Source organism: Camelus ferus, chromosome 3 (genome assembly GCF_009834535.1).
Source record: "Camelus ferus isolate YT-003-E chromosome 3, BCGSAC_Cfer_1.0, whole genome shotgun sequence".
Classification (NCBI taxonomy): domain Eukaryota; kingdom Metazoa; phylum Chordata; class Mammalia; order Artiodactyla; family Camelidae; genus Camelus; species Camelus ferus.
The window spans coordinates 54,199,177-54,219,004 of NC_045698.1; the positions used below are offsets into that span (position 1 = coordinate 54,199,177).

The following is a 19,828-nucleotide window of genomic DNA, read 5'->3' on the forward strand; positions in this document are numbered from 1 at the left end:
TAATCTTAAAAATGCCTTAACAAAGATCCTAAAAATACTACCTATAAAAATACAATTAGGCTAAAAGATGAGAAATTCAGCAAATACCTGGTACTCCTGTTAGAACAGAGAAACAAAGGTAGAGAAAATAATGCTAAAGATTTGCTTTAAATTAAAACAATAAATCTCATGGGAAAGTGCTTAAGATACATTTGGCCTAACTTCATCTACCATTTTTTCTAAACTTTAACTACAGTATTTTCTAAACTTCAACTTCTATAGTATTCACTGTATATTCACTGATACGACATATGTAAGATATTTAGTTACCAGAGAAGGATGGTTAAGTGTAGTTTTAACAAAAAGTTAGTGTAACTTTTTTTTTTTTTTTTTTTTTTTTTTAAGAAAGCAGATACACCAAATCTTGTATTAGAAACAGGTACTGGGCTTTAGAGTATGCCAACACTCCTCAAAACGCCCGGAATTCCTTTTAGGGAACTACCTGCCTTCAGACACTATATATACCACATTCTCTTGGATATTCTCAAGATAAGAAATCTTTATCCTTAATATGCTTTTGGGAAGAAGGCAAAATTCATATGGTATAGTGTTTTGTAAATAGCAGTTAATAAAGGTAAATTTTTGAATTAAAAATTTTAATATGACGGCCTTTCCACATAAAATAGCTTTGAATTCAATTGCAAAAATTTGAAGTTTTTAAAGTGATGACATGATTGAGCTGTTTTAGGTGTTTATATATATTTTTAAATCTATTTTTGACCTCATAATTTTCACTCATTAGTGTATTTTTTATCCAACAAATATTTGGCCTACAACGTATCTGATACTATACCAAGTAGACTTTATTCTTGTTCTCAGGAGCTGATAAGGGGGAAACAGACAGTTACATAAATATTTATTTACCAGTGTAATAAATGCTAGAAAAAGAAAAGAGAAGATATACTTTAGAGGATTACAGACCGTTTCCTAGAAGTAAAATTTAAGCTAAGAGCTGAAGAAAGTGTTGGTGATACAGGGGCAAAAAAAAAGAATTAACAAGTAGGCAACAGAATTAAATTATTATAAACCAAAGGAATTAAAAAGTAAAGACCCTAGGGTGGGCAGGAGAGTGACAGAGAGTAAGAAATATTAAGAAAGGTCAGAGTGGTGCAATCAGTGATTCCAGTGTGTAGCATGAGATGTGATTTTAACTTTCCCATAGGACAGATCAACAAAGGGTTTTGAGAAAGCAGCACATGATCATGAGATCTATTGTTCTAAATAGATAACTCTGATAACTCCCTTTAGGAAAAGGAAATAAAGGGGGCAAGAGAAGATTCCTTCTGAATTATCATAGGAATAAGTTGAGGTGGTTGGGCAACAGTAAAGAAGAAATATGAATGGATTCAAAATATGTTTCAAAGTTCAAAACTGCCAGGATTGATGAAGGCCAACCAAACAAGGGTAAGGAAGAGGACATGTCATGGATGACCCAGATTTCTGGCATAAGCATTGCTTGGATGCGGTGAGACAGGTAGCACTGGATGTGCATCAGGTTTGGAGGGAAGAGCACAAGAGGCGAAGGGGAGAAGCATCAGTTCAATTTAGAATGTGTAAGACATTCAGCAAGAACATTTATTTACTAACAAGTGTTAGTAAACAACAATTTATTTATTAACAACAATTAGAAAACTCTACACCTCCTAACTTGTTTAATAATCTTACTGACCCTGCATTTTGAATTCATTTCTTTTCCTTTAAGTCCTTCTTTTCAATTTTTCCTATATTATAGTTAAAACAATTGGCCGCCACCTTAGATGTGTAAATTATAGCAATATTTACCTTCATTAGCAAACAATGAATAAGAATTTATGGTTTCTGGATCTCTTGCATAAGTTCTCTTGTGGTACCAACCATATTACATTGAGATTTTTCTCTGTTTGATCTGAAAATATTTATCCTTAAAGGGCCAGGCCTGTTTTCTTCTTTTGTATATGTGTAGTGCTTGTGCCTGGTGTGTGGTCGGTCAGTAAAAATTGGATGAACTGAATCCATGCTATTATGACATTTTTTATTCTGGCTAAGATAATGTTATGTCATTTACAGAATTACTAAATATCTTAAATCTAAACTAGCCTGTGTTATTTTATGGCAAGCAAGCGTATCAAGTTCTGGAAGGCAAGTAGACAGAAGCCAATGTAGCAGATACTTCACTATTTTCTAAATAGGCTTGGACAGTTTTAAAGGACACTAAAGTGGAATAAATTATACAGTCTTCACGTTAGCATTCACTGTAGGTGATGAACATGAATCAGTGGTGCTATTACATGGGAAATGTCAACTTATTTTTAGTATCACTTCATCTGAATAGTAATTTGACTACTGTAAGATGACCACATAATTCATTTTCAAGATCAGGTTCTAATATATGGTTGCTAATCACATATTGCCATCAAGTTAACTTCATTTTAAACACCATTTTGAAAATGGAGCCATAAAATAATTGTTTATTTCATTGTGAAATTATTGGTGATTACTCAACTAGATAAGACTAGATGCTTTGTCTAAAAGTAAAATTTAAGGCAAAAAGCATCAGTACAAAGAGAGTCCTTACTTAATAATAAAAGGAATGATTTACAAGCAAGTTATAATGATCCTTAATGCATGTAACAGTATATATTTAAAGTATATATGGCAAAACTGACAAAATTACAAATCCATCATCACAGGAAAAAATGAGACTTCTCAAAAACTGATATATTTAAACAAACTAAAAATTAGATTTGACCACAATTAACAAGTTTGACTGAATGGACACTTATAAGACCCAGGACCCACAGAAAGAAAATATACATTTTTTCAAACACTCTTAGAATAGTCATAAAAAACCGATCACACTCTAGACCACAAAGAAGCAAAAAAAAAAAAAAAAAAAAAAAAAGCCAAGAATATATATGATATGGATTATATTCTTTGAACATAATGCAATAAAATTAGAAATTAAAAAACTTATTATTCAACACTGTATACTTTTACAAACTGAACATACACATTTCAAATATGTAAAATAATGATGGAAAACTTTAGATTTGAACTACAAAAGCCCTATATATCAAAACTTGTAAAGCTAAAGCAGGACTTTGAGAAAGTTCACAGCTTAAATGTGTATATTAGGTGATAGGAAAGGCTAGAAATATCAGATGTTTTGGATTTATCCCTGCACAGTAATAAATATAGGGAGCTTATTTTTGCTCCATTTGAAGTTTACACACATATTTATTATGCTTCTAACTTTAGACTTGGTGCTTCCTAGATGTAGTTGAGTGAAATGGAATGTAAGATTCTATTGTCAAGTCTATTGTTAAAAAAAAAAAAAAGAAAAGAAAAGAAAAAGAGAGAAGTGATTATTTAATACTGTAAGGTAATGCATATAATCAAGTATAACATATAGTGGTAAAAATATAGCTATGGGGTAAAACCAAACATTGTGTGCATTCAAACCCCTGAAGGTGCACTGAAGTGGAAAGTAAAGAGAAGTATCTCAGAAGGAAACAAACACCAAACAGGCTGTGGGAGAAGTTATCATAAACTGTAGTGTATTTCATTGCCTTGGTAAAAATATTACAAATTCTTTATATGTTTGTGAGAAACCTGAGTATTCACACCTAAGCTGAGGCATTGCCATGTATCCCCCCTCACACAAACTCCCTGATGCAGCTTAGATAAGGTGATCCCCAGAGAAGTCTCAGTCCTTTCTGAGATCCATGATTAAGCTAAATCTTGAAGAAAAGTTAATGTGATAGAAAGGAATAATAAATAAAAATTCAGACCAGAAGAAGAACATGGAAAAATGAGCAAAGGAAGCAACGAACTACAAAGGAACTATAGAAGATAGGAAACTATTCCCTTCTTCGTCATAAGGGGGAATAGCTGTATACATGAGACAGGATCCGTTGCTGGGAATTCTGGGAATTATATTGAGAATGCTGGGAAATACATCAGGATATTTGTTTTTTCTTTTTCTTTTAATGTATTTTTACTGACTTATGGTCAGTTTACAATGTGTCAATTTCTAGTGTATAGCACAATAAAGTCATATAGGAACATACATCTATTTGTTTTCATATTCTTTTTAACCATAAGTTACTACAAGATATTGAATATAGTTCCCTGTGCTATGCAGTATAAACTTGTTTATTTTATATAGAGTAGTTAGTATCTGCAAATCTCGAACTCCCAATTTACCTCTTCCCCCCTGCTAACTATAAGTTTGTTTTCTATGTCTATATGTTTCTGTTCTGTAAATAAGCTTGTTGTCTTTTTTTTTTTTAGATTCCACATATAAGTGATATGGTATTTTTCTTTATCTTTCTGGTTTATTTCACTTAGAATGACGATCTCTAGGTACATCCATGTTGCTGCAAATGGCATTATTTTATTCTTTGTTATGGCTGAGTAGTATTCCACTGTATAAATATACCACAGCTTTATCCAGTTATCTGTTGATGAACATATAGATTGTTTCCATGTCTTGGCTATTGTAAATAGTGCTGCTATGAACATTGAGGTGCATGTATCTTTTTGAATTAAGGTTCCCTCTGTATATATGCCCAGGAATGGGATTGCTGGATCATATATGGTAAGTCTATTTTTAATCTTTTGAGGAATCTCCATACCGTCTTCCATAATGGCTGCACCAAACTACCTTCCTACCAACAGTATAGGAGGGTTCCCTCTTCTCCATAGCCTCCCCATCACTTACTGTTTGTGTACTTTTGAATGATGGCCATTCCGACTGGTGTGAGGTGATACCTCATTGTTGTTTTGATTTGCATTTCTCTAATAATTAGAGATATTGAGCATTTTTTCATGTGCCTATTGGCCATTTGTATGTCTTCCCTGGAGCAATGCTTGTTTAGATCTTCCCATTTTTGGATTAGTTCGTTTGTTTTGATTCAATGAGTGATAGTCTATGCCTTAAAGATATGAAGCAACTCAGTAACATGATGACAGTGACATTTCTATGGAAGTAAAGAGAGGAAAGAAAAATAAGGAAAAAGTGAAAGTAGAGACACCAGCATTTAAAATAATCCAGATTTTCAGGTTGGAAAACAGGATGGCAGAAATGGTGATGCAGAGAAATGAGTGCCATTAGAAGGAAAGGCAGGAGAAAAACAATCAATTCAGGTTTCAGATAATATAGCACTATGGTTTAAAAAAAACAAAAAAAAACAAAACTATGGCTCCTGTGTGAAATTGCTCAGTTACTGAAACTTAATGCAATGGTTCCTTCTTCAGAAAATATGGATAATAATAGTACCTATCTTATAGAGATGTCGGAGGAATAATGAGTTAATTAATAAAAAGCAATTAGAATGGTATCTGGCACAAACGAAGGGGTCAATAAATATTAGGTTTTGTTTCTAGGATTATTTCTAGTTTGAGTTGATATATAAGTAGAGGTGTTTGAGAGTCCAGCGGTAAAACACACAACTGAAACATGGATGAAAGGACAAGGTTGGATAAATATCTTTGGTATTTTTCCCATCCTCCTCCCACTGCCATTGTTGTAATCAAGTCTTTCCTCATCTTTTATAAAAGACTGTTAGAACTGTCCCCTGTATCTCTCCTGTTTCCTTCCCTTCAGGTCTACATTTAAGGCTGCCAAATAATTACCTTTTAACAAGTACAGATGTGTTCATATCACTTCTTCACATGAAAACTTTAAAACAAATGCCCTATAGGACAAGGCCTAGATTACTCATGTCCTATTGGACAAGGCCTAGATTACTTGGCATAGTGTAACTTCATTCAAGTCAATGAAGTTCTCAGCTAAAGAAACTTTGCCTTATTAATCACTGAATCTCCCATGCCTAGGTGCACAGAAACTGTTAAAAGATATATATTCACTGAAAGCTACATAAATATACCTAATGGTAATTTGATGGTGCCAAGCAAACATTTGCAAATAATAGGCTCTCAAGAAAGAATTCTGAGGTAATAAACCAGGAAGATGTAGAAGGCAAGAGAGGAGACAATTTCAAGTGAAGTATTAAAAATGTTGAATGGCACACTGATCAAAAGTTTTAGGAAAAGAAAAGATACTGATTTCCAGTTCAATTAAAGAGATTAATCATGATCTATATCAAGCACTGCAAATATAAATAAGACATGATTACAGCTCTAAAGGAATAAATATAGTGTAAAGTGGAAACTAGACACACAAACTAATAAGAAAGAGATATTCATGAAGAGTCCATCTAGGGAATTTAGAGAAGGCTTCTTGGAAATTATTATTCTCGAGTTTAGTGTTGAAGTAAGTAAGAATTAACCAGGCAAAGAAATATAATTACAGTGAGGTTGTAGTGTGAAAGCTAGATTACAGGGTGTAAAGAAGGAAGCTGCTAGAAACTACAGGTAGTAGCTACAGACCACTTATTTAAAAATCCTCTCTTAGAAACACAGGACAGGAATCATAAGGTAGTTAAAAGGAGTAAGATAGTCAAGTGGAGGTTTTATTTAGATGGGGAAAGAGTACAAGAAAATGATAAATCAGGAGAGTAGGGCCTCTAACAGACAAAAGACAGGAAATTCAGAGCACAGTTTAGAAAGGGAAGAAGGGTCTCTATTCTGAGACTGCAAGGAAGGATGTGATTAACATCATCTACTGGTAAGGAAGTAAGAATTAGCTGAGGTGAAAGCTCATTCATCATGAAGATCATTCGAGATGGTCTTGGTTTCTCTGTCAAAAGGATATGAAGTTATCAGCTGTTACTGAGAGAAGCTGAGTTTGAGAGCATTTGGAAAGGAGATATTTGAAACAGTTGCTATGAAAAGTAAGCTGTCAAAAACTGAAGAGTAGTACTGCCAGGAGTATTACAGGGCCAAGTTTATGTTGGGAACATACACCTGAAAGGACAAAGTCTGGTAAAAAAAAAAAAAAAAAAAAGTTCCTTAATACAAGGGAAGAAATGATAATACAATTGAAGTCAAATATGAAAGATTAATAGGGAACACTATAAGGTAGAACTCATTAATTTTTGCTTTAAAATGACCACCTTCAAACTACAATCTCTTTAGTTTAAAACACTGGTAACTGATTAGTCAATGATACACACAGTCAATATTGCAATAATTTTCTAACTTTGAGCTTTTTTTTTTCCCTAATGAAAAGTATATGTCAGCTATTGCAGCCTCTAGAGCATCCCAAAAAAATACAATAAAAGAAGTATATGTAATAGTAGAGACAAAATGGAATATCAAAAATTAAATACTAAAAAGTCACAAAAAAAGTCAAATATAAAGGAAATGAGGGACAAAGATTAGATGGGAGAAATAGAAAACAAGACAGTAGACAACCTCAAAATGCTAAGCATTAAACTAAATATAAGGGGGTCTAAACAGTGCAATAAAAAGGCATAGAAAAGGATATACCTTCAATATTTATCACAAGAAAGCTAGAGTACCTCTATAAATATCAGATAAATTAGACTTCAGGACAAGGAATATCAGAGGCAAAGAGGGACAATTTTATAACAAAAGGGTCAATGGATCAAAGAGACAAAATAATCCTCAATGTATATGCACCTAATTAATGAGCTTCAAAATGCATGAAACAAAGATCGTTAGAATTGACAGGAAAAAACAGACAAATTCACAATTATAGGTAGAGATTTTAACACTTCTTTCATAACTGACAGAATGAGTACACAGAAAATCAATAGGGATATACAGGACTAGAATAAATCTACAAGTCTACTAGAGCTAATTGAATATAAAATGCTACACTCAACAACAGCAGAATACACATTCTTTTCAATGTGTACTCTTGAAGCATTCACCAGATAGACCATATGCTGGGCCATAAAACAAGTCTCAATAAATTAAAAAAGATAAAATACACCATATGTTATCTGACAACACTGAAATTAGATTAGTAAATAAAAACAAAGATACTTTTAAAATTCCCATACATTTGGAAATTAATATTCTTCTAAATAATGTAAGGATAAAAGAAGAAATTATTTGAGAAATTAGAAAATATCTTATACTAATTGATAATGAAAATACAATATATCAAAATTTGTGGATGTAGTTAGAGCAGAACTACAGAGAAAATGTATAGAACTAAGTCTTACATAGGAAAAGAAGGTTTAAATCAATGACCAAAATTTCCATCCTAAAAATCTAGAAAAATAAGAGCGAACTAAGGCCAAAGTATGCAGAAAGGAAACAGTAAATATAAAAGCTGAAATCAATAAAGTAGAAAATTTTTAGAAAAAGGAAAAATTAATATAGCCAAAAAGCAGGGTCTTTGAAAATTCAATAAAATTGATAAACCAGACTCAAGAAAAGAGAGAAGACATTAAGTCACCTTTATCAGAGGATGGAAATAATTATCCTACTCATATGAAAAGGGAATATTATGAATGACTGTATGCCAATAAATTTGGTAACATAAAAGAAATGAACAAATACCTTGAGAGAAAAAAATAACCACAACTAACCTAAAAAGAAATAAAAAATCTAAACATCTCTACATTTAATACACAAATTGAATTCTTAGTAAAAACTTTCCCACCAACAAAATTCCAGGCCTGAATAAAATTTTTCAGTTCATTTCATGAGGCCAGAATATTCTACCCTAAAACCAGACAAAGAAAATACTGTAAAGTAAAACAAAGACCAATATCACTCATAAATGTACACACGAATATCTCTAACAAAACGTCAGGAAAATTGGACTCAACTACATATAAAAGGATTGTACATCATCACTAAGTGAGATTGTTATTCCCCAGAAATGCAAAGTTGGTTTAATGTTTAAAAATTAGTATTAATAGAATAAAGGTGCAAAACCACATGATCAATCCAAATGTATGAAACAAGTATTTGCATTTGATAAAATTCAAGACATATCCATAATTCTTTTTAAAAAACTGCAGCAAAGTAAAAACAGAAACTTCCTAAATCTGATCTATCAGTTCTATGAAAAACCCACAGCTAGAGTCATATTTAATGATAAAAGACTGAATGCTTTCCCTTTAACATGAGGAACAAAGCAAAGATGCCCATTATCACCATTCTTATTTGACATTTTATTGGAGAGCAATAAGATAAAGAAATAAAAGACAGAGATTGGAAAGAAAGAAGTAACACTGTCTTTATTCACAAACAAAATGATGAAGTACATAGGAGGCTTCCAAAAGTGCCTAGAAATAGTAAGTTAAGTTTAGAATGATCAAAGGATACAAGGTCAATATGCAATATGCAAAATTGATTAAATTTCAATATGCTATGTACAGAGAACTACAAAATAAAATTTTAAAAATTCCATCAACAATCACATCAAAAAATAAGTACTTAAGATAAACTTAACAAAATATATTTTGTTAAGACCTGTACAGTGAAAACTACAAAATATTGCTCAGAAAAACTGAAGATTTAAATTTAAAGAGATATAACATGTTCATGGAATAGAAGACTGTATTTTCAAGATATCCGTTTACCCTAAATTGAGCTACAGATGCAACACAATCCTAAATAATACCCACAGAAGGTTTTTAATTTAGAACTGATGGGCTAATTCTAAAATTCATATGGAAATGAGAAAAAAAAAATGGAATAGCCAAAGCAATATCAGGGAAAAAAAACAAACAAACAAACAACAACGTTGGAAGACTCACAGTAGGGGATTTCAAGACTTTTTGTATAGCTACAGGAATCAAGATGGTGTGGCATTGGCTTAAGAACAGATATTTAGATCAATAGAAAAAAACAAAGTCCAGAAATAGCTTCATGGCTGAATGGTCATTTGATTTTTGACAAAGATGCCAAAGTAACTCAATAGGGGACAGACAGTCTTCAACAAATTTTGAGTAATTAATCTTAAACTCTCTTTGCCTCAGTTTCTTCATTTGAAAAGGGGGAACAACCATGGTTATGGTAACTGCAATGAAAATTAAATTATTTAATACATGAAAAGTGCTTGGAATATTGGGCCTAGCACATATTAAATCCTCAGCTATTCAGTAAGTTTATGCCTTTAAGTGAAAAGTAGGAAAACTATAGAAATTACCAAGAAAAATGATTCTAAGATGACACTATCTCATGAAATAAAAATTAAGGCAAACATGATGTTTTGTTCCCTTGTAACATTAAGAAAATTATCTTTTTTGTTTTTGTTTGTTGCTGTTTTTTTGCCACTTATTTTTTATTTGAATATACTTGATTTACAATATTATATTATTTTTAGGTGTACAGCATGGTGATTCAGTATTTTGCAAATTACACTACATTATAAATTACTACAAGATAATGGCTATAATTTCCTGTGTTATACGATATATCCTTGTTGCTTATCTATTTTATACATAGTAGTTTGTATATGTTAATCCCATTCTCTCAATTTGTCCCTTCTCCCTTCCCTCTCCTCTTGGAAAACCACAAGTTTGTTTTCTTTATCTGTAAGTCTGTTTCTATTCTGCATATACTTTCATTTGTATTATTTTTTAGATTCCACATATAAGTGATATCATACAGTATTTGTCTTTCTCTGTCTGACTTGTTTCACTAAGCATAATATTCTCTAGGTCCATCCATGCTGCTACAAATGGCAGAAATGCATTCTGTTTTATGACTGAATACAAAATTGTCATAATTTTTAAAACTTCACCTATGTGCTTAATTCTACCACACGACAGGAAAAACTAACTTATTTTCAAAAATTCTATTATTGTAGCACTTGATATCTATTCTAGAAAAGGTTAGATTCATTTTCTGAAAGAAATTTTAAAATATTAAAAAAATTTCTATTGTCAACTTTCTCTAAAGAAATGATTATAGTTGATATCCTTAATGTGTTCCAATCTCATTTCACTTTTCTGACTTTATTGTTTAATAAACAAACAAAAGTTGTATTATGGAATTTCTAAGATCAACACCTACAAGTTAATTTAGTTAAAAATATTCTTAATTTTCAATGTATTTATCTTTTCATAGAAGGTTGGATAGAAGACGATGATGAGATCTAAGAGCCAGTCCTCATAAAACTTTATTCAGCAACTAGGCCATAAATGACATCATTAAATCTAGGCAGATGTTTTGAAATGTCAGTGACCACCATGAGAATCAGGAGGGAGCCTATTTAAGAATTAAAACAAAACCATCATCACTATTTATATGACCCAAAAAGCATGACATTGAGTATGAGTCCTTTCAATGTCAAGGATTACATATGTGAGTTCTTTCTAAGTGATTATGGATACTTATATATAGCTTCAATTATACATGCTCTATTCTACAAATACTAGGCATTTAATATCTATTCAGTGGATGAAAGAATAAATGAGTTTATTTTGTGACCTATCATATGATCTAACCTTGAGAATGTTTTATGTGTGCTTGGGAAGAATGTATTTTTTGCTTTTGTTGGATCACATGTCCCATATATATGCCTTTTAGGTCCATTTGGCCTAAAGTACGGTTCAAGCCCAACATTTCTTTATTTTCTGTGTGCATGACCTGTTGCTGGAAATGGAGTATTGAAATTACTCTACTATTATTGTATTATTGTCTATTTCTTTCTTTAGCTCTACTAGTATTTGCTTGATATATTTACATGCTCTGATCTTGGGTGTGTATATATTTATGACTGTTATGTCTTCTTGGTGAATTAAGCCCTTTGTGATTATATAATGACCTTCTTTGTCTCTTGTTACATTTTTGGCTTAAAGTCTATTTTGTCTGATTTAGGTAGAGCTACCCCTGTTCTCTTTAGATTTCCACTTACATGGAGTATCTTTTCCCATCTCTTCACTTTGAGCCTGTGTGTGTTCTTAAAGCTGAAGTGAGTGTCTTGTAGACAGCATACAGTTGATCTTTTTTTTTTTTAATCCATCCAGTCACTCTGACTTTTGATTAGAGAATTCATTCATGTACATTTAAGGTAATTATTGATATATAATAACTTACTATTGCCATCTTACTAATTATTTTCTGGCTATTTCGTAGTTCTCTTGTCCGTTTTTGACTCTCTTGCTGTGTTCCTTCATGAATTGGTGACTTTCCATGGTGGTATGCTCTGATTCCCTTGTCTTTTTTTTCTGAGTCTACTATCTAGTTTTTTGCTTTGTGGTTACTAACGGATTTAATATAAAACATCTTATATTTATAACAACCTATTTACGCTGATCGCATACAAAACCTCTACCCTTCTATCCTGTCTTTTATATTTTTAATGTCACAACTTGCCTCTTTTATATTATGTACTCATTAACTAATTATAGTAGCTATAATTATTTTTATACTCTTTAACCTTTATACTAGAGTCAAATGGCTAACATCATTTACAGTACAAGAATTTTCTGAATTTGTCTCTATATATCTATATGCCTTTATCAGTGTATTGTCTGTTTTCATATTATTTCATGTTACATATTTTCAAATGAAAGCATCCTTTCATTTCAGATTGGAAAAACTCCTGTCAGCTGAAAAGGAATAAGACAGGTCTAGTGGTAGTGAATTCCCCCAGCTTTTATTTATCTGGGAAAGTCTTTATTTTTCTTTCATGTCTCTTAGAAATAACTTTGCTGAATAGAGTATTCTTGGTTGTCATTTTTTTCTTTCAGCACTTTAAATGTATCATTCCACTCTCTCTTGGCCTGTAGAGTTTCTGCTGAGACATCTGCTGATACCCTAATGGGGGTACTTTTGTAGGTCATAATAATAATCTTCTCTCTTGCTGCCTTTAATATTTTTTTCGTCTTTGATTTTAGACAGTTTTGTTAGGTCTTGAAGAACACTGTTTCGGACTGAAATAACAGGGTAAAATATTTAAGCTCCATGAATTTGGATGTCTAAAACTTCCCCCAGGTTTGGAAAATTCTCAGCCATTATTTCTTTAAATAAGCTATCTGCCCCCTTTTCCTCTCTTCTCCTTCTCGGACTCCAATAATTTGGACATTAGTGTTTTTGATGATGTCCCATAGATTATGTAGGCTTTCTTCACTCTTTTTCATTCTTATTTTCTTCTCAAATTGGGTTATTTCAGAGTTCTTATCCTCTCTCTCACTAATTCTTTCTTCTATTTGGTCTATTTTGATCGTGATGCTCTATATTGCATTTTTCATTTCACTTACTGAATTCTTCAGTTCCAGAATTTCTATTTGGTTCTTTTTTATGATTTCTGTCTCTGTTAAATTACTCATTTTGATCTCGTGTTGTTTCCTTGATTTTGTTGAATTGTCTGTGTTTTCTTATAGCTCACTGAGTTTCCACAAAGCAGCTACTCTGAATTCTTTACCAGGTAAATTGCAGATCTCCACGTCTTTGGATTTGATTACTTCAAGGTTACTGTGATCTTTGGGTGATGTCTTGTTTCCTTGATTTTTCACATTCCTTGAAGTTTTGCATTGTTTTCTCATTTAAAGTAACAGTCACCTCCATCAATTTTTATTAACTCTCTTTCGGGTAAAAATACCTTATTGCCAATCCTGATACAGATTCTGAGATGTTCTTTGATCTTGTATGGATACCACTGCTCCAGGCTTCCTGCTCCCTCTTGTGGCAGAATTCTTAAGCTTATCTGTCTTCTCTTGAACCTACAATGCACCAGATCAGCTGATGATAGCCTGTCTTTTGTTTTCCTGAAGGTGGCACTATAGCTCAAGTTTGTGGTTTCTCCCTTGCCCATAGACCCTAGCCTGCTTTCTGAGCAAGCTCCTTGCCTACCAGAGCTTGCTCTCACTGCAGCCCTGGGAGCAACCCAGGGAACCAGCTACGGAGTGTGGGGAGGTGTGGGTTTGGCTTGTGTACACTGGGGGGATCCCTGGGTGAAGTTTTCCCCTTGGCTGGGGGGTGGGCTTCCAAATGGAATACGGAACACAATAAGCAGGAATCTTATCCTTTTAATGCCCTTTAGGAAACTGATTTGCTGCTCTCCCAATCTGTTTCCTCCCCCTAATCATGAAGCTCCCTCTTTAATGCTCTAGATGTTGTGAGAGTACTGAGTCTTTTTGGTAGTGTCCCACGCAGCTAGGGAAGAGAGAAATTCACTCACTGACTCTCCCCACTCTCCCTCCCTCCACCACCAGAAGACATCACCAGCTGTCTAGCTTACTCCTAAATTGTGCCACCTTGGGCAAAGGATGATGCTAGCCAAAACAAGTCGTTCTCTTACCCACTTCAACACAGCAAACATATTTTTTTTCTTCAATAGAGTATTAGAATGTCTTTGGATACCTAGACTGCCACAAAGGCTCTCTTTTCTATTCTGTAGGTGCTCCCAGACTGCAGCCAAGAGGTTCCAGATTTGGTTCACAGTGTCCTGTAGGTTCCACAGCTGGTACCTAAGTCTGGTACCCCATGCACTGGATGGCAAGGCTGCTAGACCCCACGACTCCCACAGAGGTATTTCTGTTAATGGCCAGATGCCAAATTTTTGTTGTTGAAGTTGGGGGACAAAAATGAAGGTTGTCTTACGCTACCTTTAATGCCAATGTCATTCCCCTGGGCATCCTATATTTTATCTGACAATCCTACCTACATTAGACCATCCTAAGCAAGAAACTTTTATTGCATTAAGGCACTGATATTTACAATTCTTTTATAACTACCTGCCTACCTTGACTAATGTAAAAAACATAAAAATATTTTATGGAATAGTAATAGAAATAATTACTAGTAATAATACTAGTAATAATCATAGAAAGAATTAGGTTTGTGAATGAAGTCTGAAAGTATCACCACATAGTTTACTATGGTTAAACTGATAAAGAACCAAGTACCTCTAACTCTCAGGAACAGTATATGAAATAACTGAGACTCAGGGAATTCATTTATGATACTTGTTCAGTACATATCAGTTGTGATGTTCTCTTGGATCTATAACAATGAATAAGACACATTTTGCGCTTTCAGGGACACAGCAGGATAGCTTATACAAAAGTTAAAATAACCCTTGTATAAATGCAAAAAGCAATATACACCAGATTAGGAGGGGAGACAGTGTTAATGAAAATGTTTAATTCTGACACTACAAAAGCTGTTGCAGAAGTAGCAGTAAGAGAAAACTGACTTGTAAGAAGGCAGAGAGTGTATGTTAATTTCTTTGTCATGAGTCCATGCTCCTGGAATTTAATGTCCGCTCCATTTTTGTTGGATAAATGAAATTCCCTTACCTTCATTTTGCCTTTAATAGTTCTTAAAGGGAATGTTTAAATATAAGCCTAGTTGATCTTATTAAAAACAAGCATGATGGCTACCATTTACTGAGAACCTACTGGGTGTCAGGCCTTGTACTAAGTGCTTAATATGATCTCATTTAATCATTATAGTAGCTATGAACAGCATTATCTTTTCCACTTACAAATAAGGAAACTATGGCACAAAGATGCTATCCAGCTTGTTCAAATCGTGTGTTACTATGTACCAAAAATCACAACTTTAAATTCAGTTCTGATTTCAAAGCTTGTGTTCTTTATCACTAAATTATTCTGTATAATGATGCTTTTCAGACTGATTATTTTATACCTCAACCCAATCAAGTCTTTAACCCCTGTTATACAGTTTGAGTTATTACACCAATATAGAGGTCAGCTTTTAGGTGAAATTTGAAAATGTCTTTGCTTTTCTTTATGTAAGCACTAACTGGACAAAGAATAAGATACCTTATTCTGCTACCACAAGATGTATGAATACTTTCTCAGTGTCTTGAACCTTAACTTTCAAGAGCTGTAATCCTTTTTAGGGTTTAGTTATATTTATAATAACAGGTCTTTGAAGTCTAAGGGATAGAATTCTTTATTAGCAGAATTCTTCACATATATCCAAAGATAAAACTAGCCTTAATTTTCTTAGAACAGGTGTCATTTCCATTTCTCTTCTCTACTGATTTTAGTAAAATATTATGAATCTATGGTAACTATTGGTCAGGCTACTGAAGAATAGAAAAATTAGCAGATTTATTGATCAGCTATTTTTATCAAAAATGACTTTCAAGGAGGGGAGGGTATAGCTCAGTGGTAGAGCACATGCTTAGCATGCATGAGGTCCTGGGTTCAATCTCCAGGACCACCTCTAAAAAATAAATAAGTGAGCCTAATTACCTACCCCCATAAAAAAATGACTTTTCAAAAGAAATTTGCCTTTTAACACCATGTCAGTCTTGTTCTAGAGTCTACACACACACACACACACACACACACATATATTCTCAAAAATCACTCACAAAGAATTCTCCTAGAATTTACTGGAATAATGAATGGTCAGAGTTTTCAGCTAGACTAATCATCACTCGTACTTTGGGCTTTTAGTAAGGGGCAAATCTTGACCAGGAAAAGAAATGAAGCCTATCAAGAGATACGTGTTCAGATAGCACGGTATCAGGTTTACAATTCTTAGAAACTGTTTTAACTGTGGATCTAATGTACATTCCTTCTGCCTAGAAGTAAACTTCTAACTGTTGAACTACTAACATGGCTTCAAAGCTTAAAGATTCTAAATTTCCAAAACTTTCAAAATCACCTCTCTCCTTTTCATCTATAGTACTGAAGCCCTAGTTCAGTCATTACCATACTCTAACTGTACCACTGAAATAAAATAGCATTTGGTCTGTCTTTGCCTTTCTCTGTCTTCATCATCAACCCCTCATTGGCCCTCCATGCTCTGAATCTGAACTTGGTTTCCAGGCCTATTTCTACTACTTCCTACATCTTGTTACTGTTTTGTACACACATCTGTTCCAAGCTAAAACTGTAACTAAGCCTCTTGGAAAGAACAGTGCCTACCTCAATATCCTCCATATATATGGGGTTTGATAGTACCTATTGAATGAATAAGTAAATGATTTGTAGAGAAGTTATTTCAATTAAAAAGTTATTATTATGACAGTGACTTTACTGAACATTTATTTATTGACTGTCTGTTAATATGGCATTATGGTTTTTTAAAGTACCGTAAGAAGTCATAATGTTAAGGTCATGGAATCATGGATAAGAACTTATTAAGCTAGTTCGGAGCTCCCAAAACACAGGCATGCTATTTTACTGTAAGTATAGTAATCGTAGAAAAAAAAAGCTCATGCTGTTATTATTATAATTAACTAGGAATCAATTTCTTTTTACTGTAAAAACAGTTAATTAACTAGCCTCTAAGATTTTTCTGTTCTGTATTATCATTACATTATAAAATACATTCAGTGTCAGGAATTAGAAAAACGATCTTATTTTCCTTCAGCATATGTATCTACTTCATAACAATAAATTTGATGATTCTATAGTCAGGAGATATTTAACACATGCATAAGCACAAGGTTTTCTAATTGTATTTCAAGTAAAGCATTTTAGGTATCTGTTTTTGGAGTTTTATTATACCCATAATTTTAAAACTTTTAGAAATGCAAATGCTAGTTTTTACACAGTCAACTTATAAAATTCTGGAAGTCTACGATCAGTCTTTCTCAATGGCAATGGTTGAACAACAAATGACTCTCTAAGGACAATTTTCTACTTACATTCTACTATTTATTAAAACTGTCCTTTTTCATAAAGGAATTTACTGGAGGAAATTCTGTTAAAGCTCTCAACATAAATCTTACTTGAAGCTTTTGATGGTCAACTGTCAATTAAAGAATTTAGTAATTATATTTCAGTACTGAAAATGCTTTAAAATTAAGTTTTCTAGAATTTAAAAATGTATACTTCATCAAAATTAGAATAATTAGAATTTATGCATATTTTTGTCATTGTCCTTTTTTATGTCATATGTACTTTTAAAAATACCTATAAGACTATTCTTTTAAAATGTTGATAACTATTAAACATTTCTAAAGTAATTATGCTTTATATTATAGTTATAAGTTTCAGGAAATTTCAAAGAACTTGGAGCAGGCTATTTTAAGAAAATAATTAACTGAATATGAAAAGGTACAATTTTCCACCTAGCCACCTACTATAAGTATTTGTGATCGATCTCACCTTCCTTTTCCAGTTATATTCATCTGGGACTAAGAAAAAGTTGTTTACAGATTTATTTTGTTTTATAGCATGAAGCTAACAACATTAGCTGGGTTATGTCCTCAAATGGTGAATATCTGGGTTAGATTCTTGTATTGAGCAAACATAAGCAAACAACAGTCCATAAAGTATGCTTAGCCCTAATCACACTCACATGACTGAGTTGGTTTCATACAGAATGTATTTAAAATAAATATCCATATTTAAGACGCAGAATAAACCACATATTTAATTATAACCAGAAACTATATAAGAAACCAGAGATTTACACAGTCGAAACAAGTAAAACAAGATTTACAGAAAATAATGTAAAGGCCTGAGGGGAAGGAGGTGATAGAACAAAATACAGTTCGGGAGAGTTTAATTTTTTTAGTTATGATTTGAATGGTGATAGACTTTCAGTAATTATAAACAGCATGAAAATGCAAAGTAGACTCAGAATTTATAAATTTTTCCTCATCCATTTTTCACAGCAATGTATAAAACACAGCATGCGATATTATCTTTTCACTTGAAAAGGCAACACTAAAAATAGGTCACGGCCTCTGACGGAGTATACAAACTGCCAGGACAAGGACTACGAGCACAGTAGGAGTTCGAGAAATGATGGTAATAATGAGACCGCAGTGTTGCTGATTCTTGGATCTGCTGAGAAAATCTGAATTCTCACTCCAGCCTTATCACCATCCAGCTCCACCATGGCCTTGGGTGAGTCAAACTCTCAGTGATTCGATTAAGAGCCAGACTGAGTTTACTTTGCTCACAAATGCATTACAAGGTCAGACAGCGCCATGATGAAATGTGCACGCAATACATATTCCTTTACTCATGGCCCTAGTCTATGTAACTACCTTTTATGTTCTATTTTCTCTAAGACAACTTGCAGATTTACATGTCACAAAAGCTGAGAGATTAATTTTAAAAATATGAGAATCTTTCAGGAAAATTATTTTAGAAGGGAAAGGGGGAAAAGCCCTCCAAAATATTGGTTTTACTTTTTCCTCCCTTCCTGTAGAACAAAACTTGAAAGCAAAGTGGTGAAAATGAACTAGACACTTGATCTTTGACAAATGGAGAGTGGAATGCAACCTAACACTTGGAGCATGATAATAGTTTAGAAAGACTACTTAAACAGTTACCATTCAAAAGTCTAAGAATGATTTAGAAAGCGTCACTTTAATACCCCAGAGCAGAGTTTGCCAGCCTTTTAAAATCCTTTTCTCTAACAGACCTTTTCACTCTACCTTTTGTATATCCCGATCAGCTAAGATTTTTTGTTAAATTTTACCTTCTGTAGCTTTTAGTATGAAAATAGTTTTATCAAATATGTATTTTCAACTGTCTAAACTTACTCTTTCCTCAACAAGACTTTGACGCACTGCCCCTTGAACCTTCCCATTCACTATTCTACTAGCCAAATTCCAGATTTGGGCAGGATATTTTCTTTACTCATAAAATCAGTACATATCACTACTGAAGTAAATGGAGAGAGCTATATGAGATGGACAGCTATTTTCCAGTAGTCATATAAAATTAAAAAAAAAAAGATAACCAGAACAACTCTTCTTTATCTTTCAATTACTTAGAAATTTAGTAACAATATCACCAAAAATATACATATTGCTTCATTTATTTATATACAAATAAAATGAGGTCATCAAGGCAGCAGGGAATAGAAATGAGACAGTGACAGAATCTTGCTGTTTTGGCAGAACATTTTACAGTTTCTTATTTTTATACAAGTGAACTATATGTTTGTATAGTTAACTTTGTTTTCTTTTTTTCCTTCTTTTATATTTTTATTTCTTCCTGCCTTCATTCCTCCCTCCCATTTT

At 32.9% G+C, this 19,828-nt stretch overlaps 1 protein-coding gene and 2 long non-coding RNA genes across 7 annotated transcripts in view; 2 read left to right on the plus strand and 1 right to left on the minus strand.

Annotated features, from left to right (window-relative positions):
* The window catches only part of LOC116662115, a 126,784-nt gene extending 108,208 nt beyond the window's left edge, over window positions 1-18,576 (plus strand). The window contains exons 3-5 of one of the 2 annotated variants that reach the window (XR_004318106.1): window positions 4,571-4,618; window positions 14,258-14,388; window positions 18,467-18,576. This is a non-coding gene — a long non-coding RNA (uncharacterized LOC116662115). The remainder of the gene's footprint in view (window positions 1-4,570; window positions 4,619-14,257; window positions 14,389-18,466) is intronic. The other variant, XR_004318100.1, reaches the window with a different exon arrangement.
* The window catches only part of SSBP2 (single stranded DNA binding protein 2), a 250,407-nt gene that overhangs the window by 84,771 nt on the left and 145,808 nt on the right, over window positions 1-19,828 (minus strand). The window lies entirely within an intron of this gene.
* The window catches only part of LOC116662111, a 32,966-nt gene continuing 31,705 nt past the window's right edge, over window positions 18,568-19,828 (plus strand). The window contains exon 1 of the long non-coding RNA XR_004318095.1: window positions 18,568-18,701. This is a non-coding gene — a long non-coding RNA (uncharacterized LOC116662111). The remainder of the gene's footprint in view (window positions 18,702-19,828) is intronic.